This window comes from Lissotriton helveticus, chromosome 1_1 (assembly GCF_964261635.1).
Source record: "Lissotriton helveticus chromosome 1_1, aLisHel1.1, whole genome shotgun sequence".
In the NCBI taxonomy this organism is placed as follows: Eukaryota; Metazoa; Chordata; class Amphibia; order Caudata; family Salamandridae; genus Lissotriton; species Lissotriton helveticus.
The window spans coordinates 1007928096-1007942670 of NC_136057.1; positions in this window are offsets into that span (position 1 = coordinate 1007928096).

The window sequence follows — 14575 nt, forward strand, 5'->3', positions numbered from 1 at the left end:
CCGCCTGAGGTGAAAGGAAGGGTTCCCACTTAATTCTTGTGACTAAAGTATGGGGTTCAGCTCCTCTTGAAAGACCCAGCTCCTGGCCATTGTCTGCAGTCAGATGATTTAGATCCAGATGTAAAACTAAAGGATTATGATCGATTTCTTCACGGTTTATCATATCAACACTGCAAAGATGAGTTGGCAAGTGATGTGACATAAAAATTTAGTCAATTTTGGAAATGTTCTTAAATGTGTGTTGCCTCTTGATGCCAGGGCACTTCTGAATCTGATCTGCTGACTGTAAGCCAAATGATGTGAGAAGGCCATTGAGTTATTTTGGAGATTGTTGCAGTAGCTGCCAAGGGATTTAATGTTAAAGTCCCCTGCTAGAATAACTTCGTATGCAGGATGGGATTCAATGATACTTTTTATGCTAGCACACAGGGAGCTCATGGCGGGAGCTCTTTGTAATTTGCAATGGTTGAAGTAGCAGTTGATAAAGAGCAAAGGGAGGAACTGCTTACCAATTTTTAGACCTTCTATGGCAAAGGCTCGCAGAGCCCTATGGGTTTGTAAAGGTGGGGAATGTGAGATTATAGCTGATTGCTTAAGGAATGTCGAGAGACTCCCTGAAGGCCGTCCAAAGAGGCTTGTTTGCACTGCCGATTGAAACACTTTGTGGAATCCACATATTACTATGGGGTTCAGTGACCACGTCTCCTGAAGGCATAAAATGACATGACTTGTGAGGCATTCACGATCAGCGTGGGATCGTAACGTTGAAGCTAAACCCGCCACAATCCAGTAGAGGATAGAAAGCTGGTTTTTCATTGCCTGCTTTCTCGGCTGTAGGCACAACTGGGTGTTGGACTTGGTCCTTCTGGCAGGTTCACCCATAAACTTTTTGCTTGTAATGGTGACCTGGTGATGGTGATTTTTGGGTTCTGCGCACTTTCACTGTGTCCCAGTGGAAAGTGCGTGCACACTTTGAGTGCATGTAGTGAGATAGGCCTGCCCTCCCATAGGAATGCATGGGGAATGTATGTGTCCCTGGTAGTTCCTGATGCGTGGGGTGTACAGGCTCGAGTCTGGTATGTGTGGACTCGTGTGATTGAATGCTGCGAGATGAAGTATGCGGCATGAATGTGTCTAGTGGGGAAGTGCCACTTCTAGACATGGCTATGTGTGTGCAGTGAGGGTGCTGGAGCGTGATTGGCTGGAGCTGGCTGGCATGCCAGGCTCCAGGATGTCTGGATGGGTCTGCCCAGGAGTGAGTGGAGAGATCAGCATGAGTGATGTGTGGGAGGGCTGCACCTTGTTCCTGATGGGGCTGGGCTTTTCCCACACAATGCTGGCTCCGCCCCCCTGTGGTACGTCTAACGACCCTAGCCTCCCCAGTGAATGAAAGGGGTGGTTGGGCCATCAAGGGTGCTCCAAAACCAGCTGCGACTGGTTTCCCCCCACCCTGCACCCTGAGACAAAGGATTTACCTGTATAAGAAGGGGCTGTTTGCCCTTACAATTGGTTCTCTTCCAGGATCCTGAGAGGGCTGCTGCTGTTGCTGGGCAGGAGGACCGCCACTTGGATTGTCTCCCTGCCTGGAGACCCAGTGAGCTGGCTCTGTGCCCAGCCTTGCCCCCCTGCCTACCTAGGACCTTTTCTGGAATCTTGTTGGGCTTATAGCGCTTGGGAGCGCTGTGCCTTCACCCCAGCGCTGGGAGCGCTTTACTTTTCCTTTTGTGGCTGCCCACGCTGCTTTTAACGACCCCTGGCAGGTGCCCACCCCGCCAGGGACCTTGCGCTGTTTTTAGCCAGATCGAGTGCCCACCTCGATTTATTGTTTAATTTTAACCAGCCGGTGCCCACCCGGCATTGCCCCTAAAGATTCACCGCCGCAGCCCGGGGTGTTTAGAAACGTTGCCGGGCCGCTGCCAAGTGCGACCCGGAAGTGCCCGCCTCCCTGCTCGGGGCCGCGCTGTCATTGGCGGACACCCGAGGCAGGAAGCCAGGCAAGCTGCAGCAGGACGTGGTTAGGCCTGTAACAACCCGGAAGTCCGGCCGGTGGAGAGAGCCCCGGCCGCCTGCCTGAGTGGCAGGAGCACCACAGGAAGCAGCGTCGTGGTCCCCCCCCCCGGGCTCCCAAGGGGCGAGAGAAAGCCTCGGGGAGAGAGGGAAGTCCGGCCGAGAGAGCCCCGCGGCCCGTGAGGGGCCGGCTGCAGCAGAGACAGAGCAGTTGAGGCTCCGGAGAAGGAGGGAGCCCCGCCGCCCAGGAGAGCAGAGCCCGGCTGCGAGAACCGCGAGGCCCCGCAGCCAGTGAAGGGTGCAGCCGGAGAGGACTCCCCCGCCACAGCAGCCTGGTGATTGTGGGCGTCTGGGGGGCTCAGCAGTAGTGGCAGCACCAAGGGAGCATTATGGTTTTAGAGCCCTAAGAAGGGCTCCGAGGGCACTTTTCTCGAGTCAGAGCCCACGAGGCTCATCTGCCCATGCTAATTCGAGCCTAGAGGGGCTCCAACGACCCCGCATTTGTTGGTAGAGCCCAGAGAGGCTCGTGGGGGCATATTTGTTTATTCAGAGCCACGGAAGCTCAAGGGGGCATTTTTATTTACTGAGAGCCCACGAGGGGCTCAGGCGCCACCAGTATCTTTGAGAGCCCAGAGAGGCTCAGGGGCCATTTGTTTATTCAGAGCCCAGCGAGGCTCCAAAAAGGGGGCAGTCATTTCTGCAGAGCCTGTGAGGCTCCCCCATCGTGTTTGCCCCATCATCTCCAGCTGCCCAGCACTTCGTGGGCAGCTGCCACGTTTAGGCCCCCTGACATTTGGGACACAGGGCGTCCTAGCGCCAACAAGGCCAGTTGGCCTAGGGACAGTCACAGGTGGTGACTTATGTGAGTTTGGCGCAATTGTTCTATTTCTTACACCTCTGAATGTATTGTTGATGCCTCATGTGTTTTCCTTCCTTCCACCTCTGAATGTGTGTTATGCATCATGTGTTATGTGCTTTAACCCCTACAGGTATTGTGATACTTAGGTGGTTGTTTTTCTCCAGGTGCAAGGTGGTGCTAGCGAGGTCCTGGTTACCAGTGATTATTGGTTATGTACTTTATGTTCTAATTTGTGCTACAGTGATTTATATTCTAACTTCTAAGTGCTATTTCTAAAAGTGTTACTTCTAAAAGTGCTGATTCCTGACAGTGGTCCAGGTGGCCCTGTCTTGTACATATCCCCTGTAAATTCTGCCCGTGCCTCTGGCACATTGTAAAGTGTGTGTTTTTCATCTAATGTGTTTTGGTGTAATACAAAGGCTATTTTTATATAACCTTGTGTGGAGTTTCCTTTGTGGTGGGCCTTGGGGGTTGTTGCTGGGGTGCGTGCGCAAATACTCAACTCACATCGCCTCCAAGTTTAGCCTTGCTGCTCGCGCCACGTTACCTAGAGGGTGAGCAGGCGTTATCTTGGTGTGTAACTCCCTTGCCCTGACTTAGGAGTGGTGGTCTCTGACTGACTTTGGCGCAAGCCCTGGCCAGCCAGGGATCCCATTTCTAACATTGGCGGCAAGCGGTGAGGATAAGGATTTGTGTTTGCGTTGTACCACAGTGGCAATTGGCCGCACTACAAAACTCTGCATTTTAGATGACCACATTTTAGGGGATTGTTTTTATGAAGTTCCATTATTTTCTTCTCCTGAAGGTATCATTGTGCAATTGTGTCCAGTACATTTGTCCCCCACCCTGCGCCCAGAGTTCGGTACCTGTGTCACGTGTGGTCAGGTTGAGGAATCAGGGGTGGTAGAAACTGCCTTACCAGTCCGAGGGGAGGGTTGTGTGTGGATGAATGGTGTGTGGCACTAGACAAGTGAGTGCGAGTTCTCTGGGGTGGAGAGCTTGCTGATACCTTTGTAATTTTGTACTCCTGCTTCAGCTCTGACAGTTAAGTCCCCTGTGTTGCACGTGTCTGTGAGCATCCTGTCAAGATGGAGTCTGCTTTTAATGTCTGGGGTCTGTTTATGCATGAACTGAGAGAGTTTTGCGAAGAGAGAGACATTGCAGTGAATGAGTCAGACACCCAGTCCCAACTTAGGGGTAACCTAATCCAATGGCAGAAGGAGGACTGGGAGCGTGAGCACAGTGAGGAGAGGGCCCGGGTCTCACACCATGAGGGTGGTGGGTCTGAGGGGAGCCCTGAAGAGTCTGAGGAGGAGGAAGAAAATTATAGCACAGGGACGCCAGCAGATAGTGAGGAACCCATAGATAGGGAGTCCCTTGCTGGGTCCAGCGTAGGAGGCAGCGCCTCATCCCTTTTCCTGTCCCCAAGGGAGCTGGAAGATAGGAGGAGAGAAAGGGAGCACCAGCTGGCTTTAGAAAAGCTCAGGTTAGAGCATGCCCAGGCTATGGCACAGCTGGGCATTAGAAAGCAACAGCTAGAGACTCAGAGGGTCTTAGCGCAGGAAAGGATAGAGGAGGCTGAGAGGGCCTCCAACAGAGGAAAAGTAGCTCTGGAGGGTAGACTATCCCCTGTGCACAGTTTTAATATTCTGGATTCCCCGGGGAGGGTTGAGTCCAGTGGTGGCAGCTATAGAGAGCCCAGTGCAGGAAGTCCCATTCCCAGTTCCCAGAGTCTGGTACCTGTTTCCCCAGAGGAGGAGTGAAGGGTGAAGTTCAGGGACAGTAAGAAACGGTCTCACCAGTCTTGGGAGGAGTTTGAGGAGGAATGTGGTGGAGCACTGTGGGCTTGGGTGCAGGTTCGCACTGACGATGATTTTGACGAATTGTTCGGAATGATTCTCAAAGAGCAGGTGCTTATTTGTTGTTCACCAGGGTTGCGCCAACACCTGTTGGGGTGTGGATTGTCTGAGGCATGTGAGCTTGCAGAGGAAGCAGACCGCTGGGAGAGTGCAAGAGGTTCTCTAGAGTCATTAGGGAGGGACTCCAAAAGTAGTGTTCAGGTATCTTCCAGCCCAGCGTGGTGGAAGAGGCTCAGTGTAGCCCAGCTAGGTCCCAGGATAGCGAGGAGGGTGTAGGGGCTTACTGCCTGGCTCAGTGGAGCAGGAGTGAGGGGGAGACCGAGGGTCCCCAGACGCCCGAAGCCCTGCCTCAGGACTTGGATGGTTTCTGTAGGGAACACCAAGTTGGGGACCTAGGCTGTCCTGTTAGTCCATTTGAGGAAGATCTCCTAGTGAGTAGAGGACCTGGAGCGTCTGTAACCAGAGCTCCTGTGGTTCTAGAGTCTGGCAGTACCGCTCCAGTAGGGAGGGTACAGGAGTCCAGAGGGAGGAGTGATTGGGGGAGTTCCCCAGTGGAAGGACCAGTGGGTCAGGGACTACCCAGTTGGGCTAGGTTCCCGTGTAGTGACCATGGTGACACCACTTCTGTTCTGGGGGATCTTCGGGCCCTGTCAGGTGGACAGGGGATGGGAGATCTGCGCCAGACAGACAGTCACACGACACATGGGTCATGTGTCAGCCTCTGGGGGATGGCGTATGAATCCCCAGAAGTCCTGGAGTGCCAGGCAATTATTCCACCAAAGGTTTTAGACCAGAGGTTGGGAGGCCAGGTTCAGGATCCGCCTGACCTGAAGGGTAGGACGACTGTAACCAGTGTCCTGACCGGTTCTTCTTCCAGAGGAACTTCTCCAGTTGGGAGAGGGCAGACCTCTGTAAGGGGGTGCAGAGGGTGGGAGAGCCCACCTCTGACCCCGGTGCAACCTGAGGGGTTAAACCCTGGGTTGGAGTGGCGTTGTAAGTGTACCCCTCGCAGGAGGAGGAGGAACCCTAGAAGAAGAGGTAGGGGGAGGAGAGCCTTCCCTGAGACTCCTGGTCTGCCTGAGGTTGTAGACCCTAGGCTGGAGAACCAGTGGCTGTCTAGTCCTGTCTTGCAGACAGGGAGAGTGGAGAATGGCTACTATGTGCCAGGGGTTACTACCCCCCACTCTGTGAATAGGCAAGGACCGGTGGCACCTGGGTGGCCCAGGGCCTGGTTCTGGCCGCGGACAGCTTGGGAGTACCAGTGGGGTAGCCCAGTCGTCCAGACAGTGGTTTTAGAAGGAATCCCATGAGTTCACCGTGGCGTAGGACAGGAGGGTGTCCCTGCAGTTGCGGGCCCGCGTCCGTGTTCTATCGCCCCAAGCAGGGAAGTCCATCACGGTGGTGATTGGTCTCCCCTGCGTTTTGGCTGGAAGGGGGTTGTGTTGGACTTGGCCCTTCTGGCAGGTTCACCCCTAAACTTTTTGCTTGTAATGGTGACCTGGTGATGGTGATTTTTGGGTTCTGCGCACTTTCACTGTGTCCCAGTGGAAAGTGCGCGCGCACTTTGAGTGCATGTAGTGAGATAGGACTGCCCTCCCATAGGAATGCATGGGAAATGTATGTGTCCCTGGTAGTTCCTGATGCGTGGGGTGTACAGGCTCGAGTCTGGTATGTGTGGACTCGTGTGATTGAATGCTGCGAGATGATGTATGCGGCATGAATGTGTCTAGTGGGGAAGTGCCACTTCTAGACATGGCTATGTGTGTGCAGTGAGGGTGCTGGAGCGTGATTGGCTGGAGCTGGCTGGCATGCCAGGCTCCAGGATGTCTGGATGGGTCTGCCCAGGAGTGAGTGGAGAGATCAGCATGAGTGATGTGTGGGAGGGCTGCACCTTGTTCCTGATGGGGCTGGGCTTTTCCCACACAATGCTGGCTCTGCCCCCCTGTGGTGCGTCTAACGACCCTAGCCTCCCCAGTGAATGAAAGGGGTGGTTGGGCCATCAAGGGTGCTCCAAAACCAGCTGCGACTGGTTTCCCCCACCCTGCACCCTGAGACAAAGGATTTACCTGTATAAGAAAGGGCTGTGTCCCCTTACAATTGGTTCTCTTCCAGGATCCTGAGGGGGCTGCTGCTGTTGCTGGGCAGGAGTACCACCACTTGGATCGTCTCCCTGCCTGGAGACCCAGTGAGCTGGCTCTGTGCCCAGCCTTGCCCCCCTGCCTACCTTGCTGGAATCTTGTTGGGCTTATAGCTCATAGCTTGGGAGCGCTGTGCCTTCACCCCAGCGATGGGAGCGCTTTACTTTTCCTTTTGCGGCTGCCCACGCCGATTTTAACGTCCTCTGGCAGGTGCCCACCCCGCCAGGGACCTTGCGCTGTTTTTAGCCAGATCGAGTGCCCACCTCGATTTATTGTTTAATTTTAACCAGCCGGTGCCCACCCGGCATTGCCCCTCGAGATTCACCGCCGCAGCCCGGGGTGTTTAGAAACGTTGCCGGGCCGCTGCCAAGTGCGACCCGGAAGTGCCCGCCTCCCTGCTCGGGCCACGCTGTCATTGGCGGACATCCGAGGCAGGAAGCCAGGCAAGCTGCAGCAGGATGTGGTCAGGCCTGTAACAACACGGAAGTCCGGCCGTCGGAGAGAGCCCCGGCCGCCTGCCTGAGTGGCAGGAGCACCACAGGAAGCAGCGTTGTGGCCCCCCCACCCCCCGGGCTCCCAAGGGGCGAGAGAAAGCCTCGGGGAGAGAGGGAAATCCGGCCGAGAGAGCCCCGCAGGCCGTGAGGGGCCGGCTGCAGCAGAGACAGAGCAGTCGAGGCTTTGGAGAAGGAGGGAGCCCCGCCGCCCAGGAGAGCAGAGCCCGGCTGCGAGAACCGCGAGGCCCAGCAGCCAGTGAAGGGAGCAGCCGGAGAGGAGCCCCCCGCCACAGCAGCCTGGTGAGTGTGGGCGTCTGGGGGGCTCAGCAGTAGTGGCAGCACCCAGGGAGCATTATGGTTTTAGAGCCCTAAGAAGGGCTCTGAGGGCACTTTTCTCGAGTCAGAGCCCACGAGGCTCATCTGCCCATGCTAATTCGAGCCTAGAGGGGCTCCAACGACCCCGCATTTGTTGGTAGAGCCCAGAGAGGCTCGTGGGGGCATATTTGTGTATTCAGAGCCACGGAGGCTCAAGGGGGCATTTTTATTTACTGAGAGCCCACGAGGGGCTCAGGCGCCACCAGTATCTTTGAGAGCCCAGAGAGGCTCAGGGGCCATTTGTTTATTCAGAGCCCAGCGAGGCTCCAAAAAGGGGGCAGTCATTTCTGCAGAGCCTGTGAGGCTCCCCCATCGTGTTTGCCCCATCATCTCCAGCTGCCCAGCACTTCGTGGGCAGCTGCCACGTTTAGGCCCCCTGACATTTGGGACACAGGGCATCCTAGCCCCAACAAGGCCAGTTGGCCTAGGGACAGTCACAGGTGGTGACTTATGTGAGTTTGGCGCAATTGTTCTATTTCTTACACCTCTGAATGTATTGTTGATGCATCATGTGTTTTCCTCCCTTCCACCTCTGAATGTATGTTATGCATCATGTGTTATGTGCTTACACCCCTACAGGTATTGTGATACTTAGGTGGTTGTTTTTCTCCTAGTGCAGGTGGTGCTAGCGAGGTCCTGGTTACCAGTGATTACTGGTTGTGTACTTTATGTTCTAATTTGTGCTACAGTGATTTATATTCTAACTTCTAAGTGATATTTCTAAAAGTGTTACTTCTAAAAGTGCTGATTCCTGACAGTGGTCCAGGTGGCCCTGTCTTGTACATATCCCCTGTAAATTCTGCCCGTGCCTCTGGCACATTGTAAAGTGTGTGTTTTTCATCTAATGTGTTTTGGTGTAATACAAAGGCTATTTTTATATAACCTTGTGTGGAGTTTCCTTTGTGGTGGGCCTTGAGGGTTGTTGCTGGGGTGCGTGCGCAAATACTTAACTCACATCGCCTTCAAGTTTAGCCTTGCTGCTCGCGCCACGTTACCTAGAGGGTGAGCAGGGGTTATATTGGCGTGTAACTCCCTTGCCCTGACTTAGGAGTGGTGGTCTCTGACTGACTTTGGCGCAAGCCCTGGCCAGCCAGGGATCCCATTTCTAACACTGGGCTAAAGAGGAGGGTGATTCCATTTTTATAGGTGGAAGGATGAAAGTTTCTGCCCCTGGAACATGTCGGCAGAGTTCTCCGCTCGTGGTGGTTCACTGTAATTTGGCAACTGATAGTCCTATCCTTGGTCCTGCAGTGCTTTTGATGGGATATCATTTTGATACAAAACCACCCCTACATTCACTCACTCTTTCTACAGAATCATTCCCAACTTTCAAAGTAAATCCTCCCATATCATTATTTTTTTAAAGACCCATATCTTGCTCTTCTCAAAATTTATTAGAGAGATAGTGATGTCTCAATAAGAGGATAAAGCCTGCAGAATTCCTTGGCCTTGGTCAAACATGATAACATTGTCAGCATAAAGTGCAGCATCCAATGGTCATCCACCTAAAACCAAGGAAAAAGTGTAGTTTTGCAAAAGATAGCAAGTAGATCATAAACATTAACAGTAAAAAAGCAGGGATGCCAAAACGCACTCCTGCTTTAAACTATTTAAACCCAAGCCCTGCAAGTTCTAACACCATGTTTTAGGATGTAAGACAGTTAAAATCCTCAAGACTCTTTGGATGTTCAGGGCAACCAGTTTATGCCAATGCTAATCTATTCCCTTTAATGAGAGCAGTAGAAAAAGCAATATAAGTGACTTAAACTGACTACCGTATACATTTTGGACACTTTACCAGGGTCATTTTGAGGGCTGTTAAACTATCTTAGGTTTAGGAGGCAGCAGGGAAAAATGTTGCTCTGTAGGCAGGAAATTACTTTCATAAAATCACTTTCGAGGCGAAACCTTGGCACATGTTTTATTTAAGTCATCTAAAGGTGTGATCTGTCAATAGTTCTTTGGGTCGTGTTTGTCACATTTTATGCAAAGGCATTAAAATCTAACCTGTCAATACACACTATCTGTAAAGCAGAGCCAAAATTTTACCCCAAGTGTCAGGATATTTTTTATCATTGAGATGAGGATTTAGGGGCCGATTAGGATGGCGGACGGACTTGCGTCCGTCCGCCATCCCAGAGGTGGAGGGACCGTCCGCATGGACTGCGGAGGTCCCTCCATGCAAATCAGGATGTGACCGCCACCCTGGCGGTCACATCCTGGATATTTAACATTGCGGCGGGTGCTGCTTCAAGCAGCACCCGCCGCAATGTTAAAAGTGCATGTGTAACATTTACATGCACAAAGCGGCAGGCACCGTGCGGTGCCTGCCGCTTTGTGCATGTAAATGCTGGGGGGTACCATAGGTACCCCCCATGTGCACCCCCCACCCGCCTACGCCCTGGGGGCCCGCAACGGGCCCCCAAAAGCAAAAGTACACATGCTTTTCCACGGCGGAAAAACCGCCGCGGAAAAGCATGTTTACTAATGCTTCCTAATTTGGCTGGCGGTGTCTGATAGACACTGCCAGCCAAAGGAGAGCTTTTCCGCCGCGGTTGTAATCCGACCGCGGCGGAAAAGCAGCGGACAGAATCCAAGACCCACCAGCCATCGTAATGCGGCGGTGGGTCTTTGGTGACTCCGCAGAGGATTTTCCGCCTCCTCCGGGCCGGTGGTGGCTTCCGCCGGCCCGGAGGAGGCGGAAAATCCTCTATCATAATCGGCCCCTAAATCTGGTCTTTGTGTATTTGACTTTCACATTCATTTGATTAAATCTTCGATAAAACAGGGATGTCAACAACATTTGATGTTACTCCACTTACGAATTGTGGACTAATGGACAAAGAACCAATATTTGCAGAATATAATTGTTTGATATTGTCTGTCCAGATGAAGCCAGATATTGGCACATTCTGTCTGATTATCCTCATTTTACTGGCTACAAGACAACAAGACAACAACATTTACAAGAGGTCCAATCTTGAGATGCCTCATGCACTTTGTGCCAACATTTAGAATCTTGAAGCAGAAATTGAAGGGGTGTATGCCAGAATTGTATTAGCAAACCTATTGTCTCACCAAAATATTGTGCCCAAAATATAGTTTACCAAAAATGTTGTCCCTATGGGTGTGGATTTGCTTGTAATGAGCCAATGTTTCTGTTAGACAATATTGTGGTCATGATATTCTGACAAAATACTACGTTGGGCAATTTCCTAGTTACATAAGGCTTTTAGCTAGCAATCTGTCACATTCTGAGACCCAAGAAGGTATTAAAAATTGAAGGTGCATGAGTTTATTTATCTACTTGTATTCTCCAACTCCATATATTTTTACATTCTGCATAGCTGTAGGAAAAAGCAACAATACTTTCAATATCTACTGCTATACACACTAGTCTTTGAGTCGCCATTCTAAACTTAATCGAGTCCTGGATATAGCTTAATTTAAATTGATTCCCATACTTTGTCAATTAGCAGAGATCAATATGCTGAACCCTTTGTGGGGGCCAATAGAGGCTTTCCTTCCCCCGGATTGCCTGGCATCTTCATACAGCCTCAAAGACAACTCTAAGGTAGCATCCCTTACCTTGGTAGAGTAATGGTCCTCCAGGTGACATCATGAAACAAAGTAGAGACTGTATATTTTATAGTGGAACTGGAGCTGATAATTAAATAAAGTTTCCAGTCCATTGCGATTACAGAGATTATCTCCATCAATCCTAGCATTCTGTAGGACTCCCCTTACTTATAACAAACTCATCAATAGAAGATTGCTCCTAGCATCAGGTTTCCTATTTCCAAGTACTAGTGTTGGGTTGTTCCAGATGTTCTCTTGCTGTTTGCATTCTATTACGGAAACAGCATAGTTTGATATGTTTGAATTCAAGTCTACAACAATCAAGACATTTGCTTTCAAATCATTCAACATGTGATTCCTGATTTATTATATTGCTTCAACCAACAGATCGCTCTTTAGTGGGTGATGTAAAATGTAAATGTTGAAAAACAACACTTCATTTCATGCAGCAGCACACAAGGAATACTAATGTGACCACATTCCTCATAACTCCTAGCCCACTGTTTCTAAGAGGATCATAATCCCAGTGCGCTCCTTCATCAACAGAATTGCAGCATCCTTCCTAAAAAACCCAAGTTGACTTCATGATGTGCCTAATAATAGCATAACAATAATCTATTGTAAAACACTCAGAAACCAAGTTTATTGCAAACAAAGAATACCTGCTCAACTTTTAACTATATATTTTTCCTTTTTACCAATGCAATAGAGACCTTAAAGCTTCCAAGACTTATTATTAATATTATTTTTTGTAATGCGCAACAAATCATCCCCAAGTTGATCTCTTGGCGCCTGGGCAGCAGACGACATATTTAGAGAGTGCTCATTAAAACAGCCAGGTTTTAAGAAGTTGCGCCAAATTGGAACACGCACGGACTTCATTGAATATTATTCTGGTCAACTTTGTTCTGCATGGTATTTCCCGAAACAGCAGCCCTTTTGTATGAGTAAGTGTCTTTATCTTTCAACAGTAGCACCGGAGAGAGGTGCTCCCAACATAGGTATTACATTATCAAGAATATTGCCACCAGCTATCAGGGCAGATTCTTAACTAACATTAAAGGTTGGAACAAAAGGAACACCATTTATAGCTGTCTTTCTTGAGGAAGTGAGGGTAATTGAACCTCAAGTTCTTGGTATGGACCTTTGGTTGTTGTTGAGAGGGAGCTAACATCAAAAAAACATTTGAAATACAGTGAAATTGAGGTGGTTTCAACATGATGACGGAGAGGATGGCATTCAACCATAAAGGTTTATTTTCCAAAATTTTAGCCAAATCACCAATTACCAAAATAAGCAATGGTTAAGAAAGTATATTGATACAGCCCACATATTTAGATGCTCACATATTCTAAATGTAAGTATTATGAAATAAAGAATAGTAACAATCAATATATAGAGTAAGCAAATTCTCAAATTTATGTCTTCTATAAAGAAACTCAATATTATAATAAAGAAATGAAAGAGAGTTTGGGATTTCAAAAGAGGAAGAGAAGAGGTGTCAGCATTTTGTGAACCTTAGTAGAAGTTCAGAGGAAACAAAAGAGTTTCTAGCACGAAGAATCCACTCAGGGGGAGTCCAACAGAGAGGTCTGCTCTCTTCTAAGTCGGGTAGGATTCACTCTAATTAAGTACAAACACTTATACAGCACAATTCTAAGTTCTAGAACATCCATGTCTCGTTCCCACAGTGCAAAACCAATCCCATGGCATCATTTGCCGGGAGCCAGTGAACTCCCTAAACTCCCATCATTAAACAAACGAAGTATACATCTGCTTGTCCTTGAGAGTTGTATCTTCCTGGTACACCAACTACAGGAGAGTCCCTTCACTGTCATCACTCCATGTCTCAGCCAGTTTTATTCTCAGGCCTCAATAACAGTCTAATACATAACCTAATAACACACCTGTAGCGGTAAAAAAAACAGCATTCTGGAAAGTACGTTTTAAAGTCTTTGATCTGACCTTAGCAATGATAGTGTCATTCTCAAGGAGGGGTTTAGGATACACAAGACAAATACCTGAACATTGTAAAGGGATAGATCAAGACGAACTCAGTGGACCTGACCAGGTTGTGTTCGCGAGCATGAAACGGAATAGCGTAATGCCTGCAAAGACAAAACTATACAGAACATATTTATATTGAACAATAAACAATGAGAAGGCAAGATGACAGTAAAACAGAAGCATGAGAAACAAACTATCTTAAATGATAGTGTATATGTTCTTTGGAAAGTGATCTTTTTCTAAGATGAAATAATTGTACAAAAGGATCGGACCAGTTACTCTTACGGTTTAGGAACAAGCCCAGCAGCTCTTACTGGAAAAGAGTGCTGGGTAAGTCTCTGTACAAAAGGCACTAAGCCTCAGAATCCCACTGGATTCTCAGTAATAATAATCAAGACCAAAATAACCACAAGAAAGAACAAAAGGGAACTGAGCAAGGAACACTGAAAACAGGAATTGAGCTGAGGATAAAGCAGGACTGGATTCAAGAACAAGGACAGGACTGAAGTCAATGTCTGAAATAGGAAATAGGAATACAACCCAAGAAAGGGAACAGTGCTAGTACTCACACAAGGAACCCTAGGTAAGGAATAAGAATCCAACCCTCAGAATCTGCATACCAATAAGCAAGGACCACACGGGGCCTACATGAGTTCTGCGTAGTGACTGAATGACTTCATTTTGACAGAAGGGATTAATGAAATCCAGCTGCCTAAAATTGAAAAGTTGTCTTCTGACCGAAGAGCTGGAGAATGAAAGAAATTACTGTGCACTGCACACAACAATATACTTAATCCAGCTCCTTATCAACCATTCTCTGTCCAAACACTGGTGAATTAGGGTTTATTAAAATCTGAAGACTTTTGAAGATACCAACGGAACCTAGTGGAAGCACACAACTTCTGCCCAGCAAATGCTGTTTTCGGGGTCATGTGGGCAGAGTCAAGGGCCCTCTCTCAGAAATGCTTATGAATGCATTCTTTTTGCTGATCACGTTAGTTCTGGAGAAAGATTGAGAAAAAGATGTGTCTGTGTTTGTGTGTGTGTGTGTGTGCTATTACTGTTGCATTTCTAATGTCAAAGGTAGTGGAGTAGGGCACTTTGCTCATGTCCTCCTCTGCTGGCAGGATTATAAACAAACAAAACACTACCCTAGATAGAGGGTCTCAAGGAAAAGGTTTAAAGACCAGTGCGGATGAAATCCACAGCACTATTATATATCAAACAAATAGTCTGCGGGTCTACCGGGCTCAACAA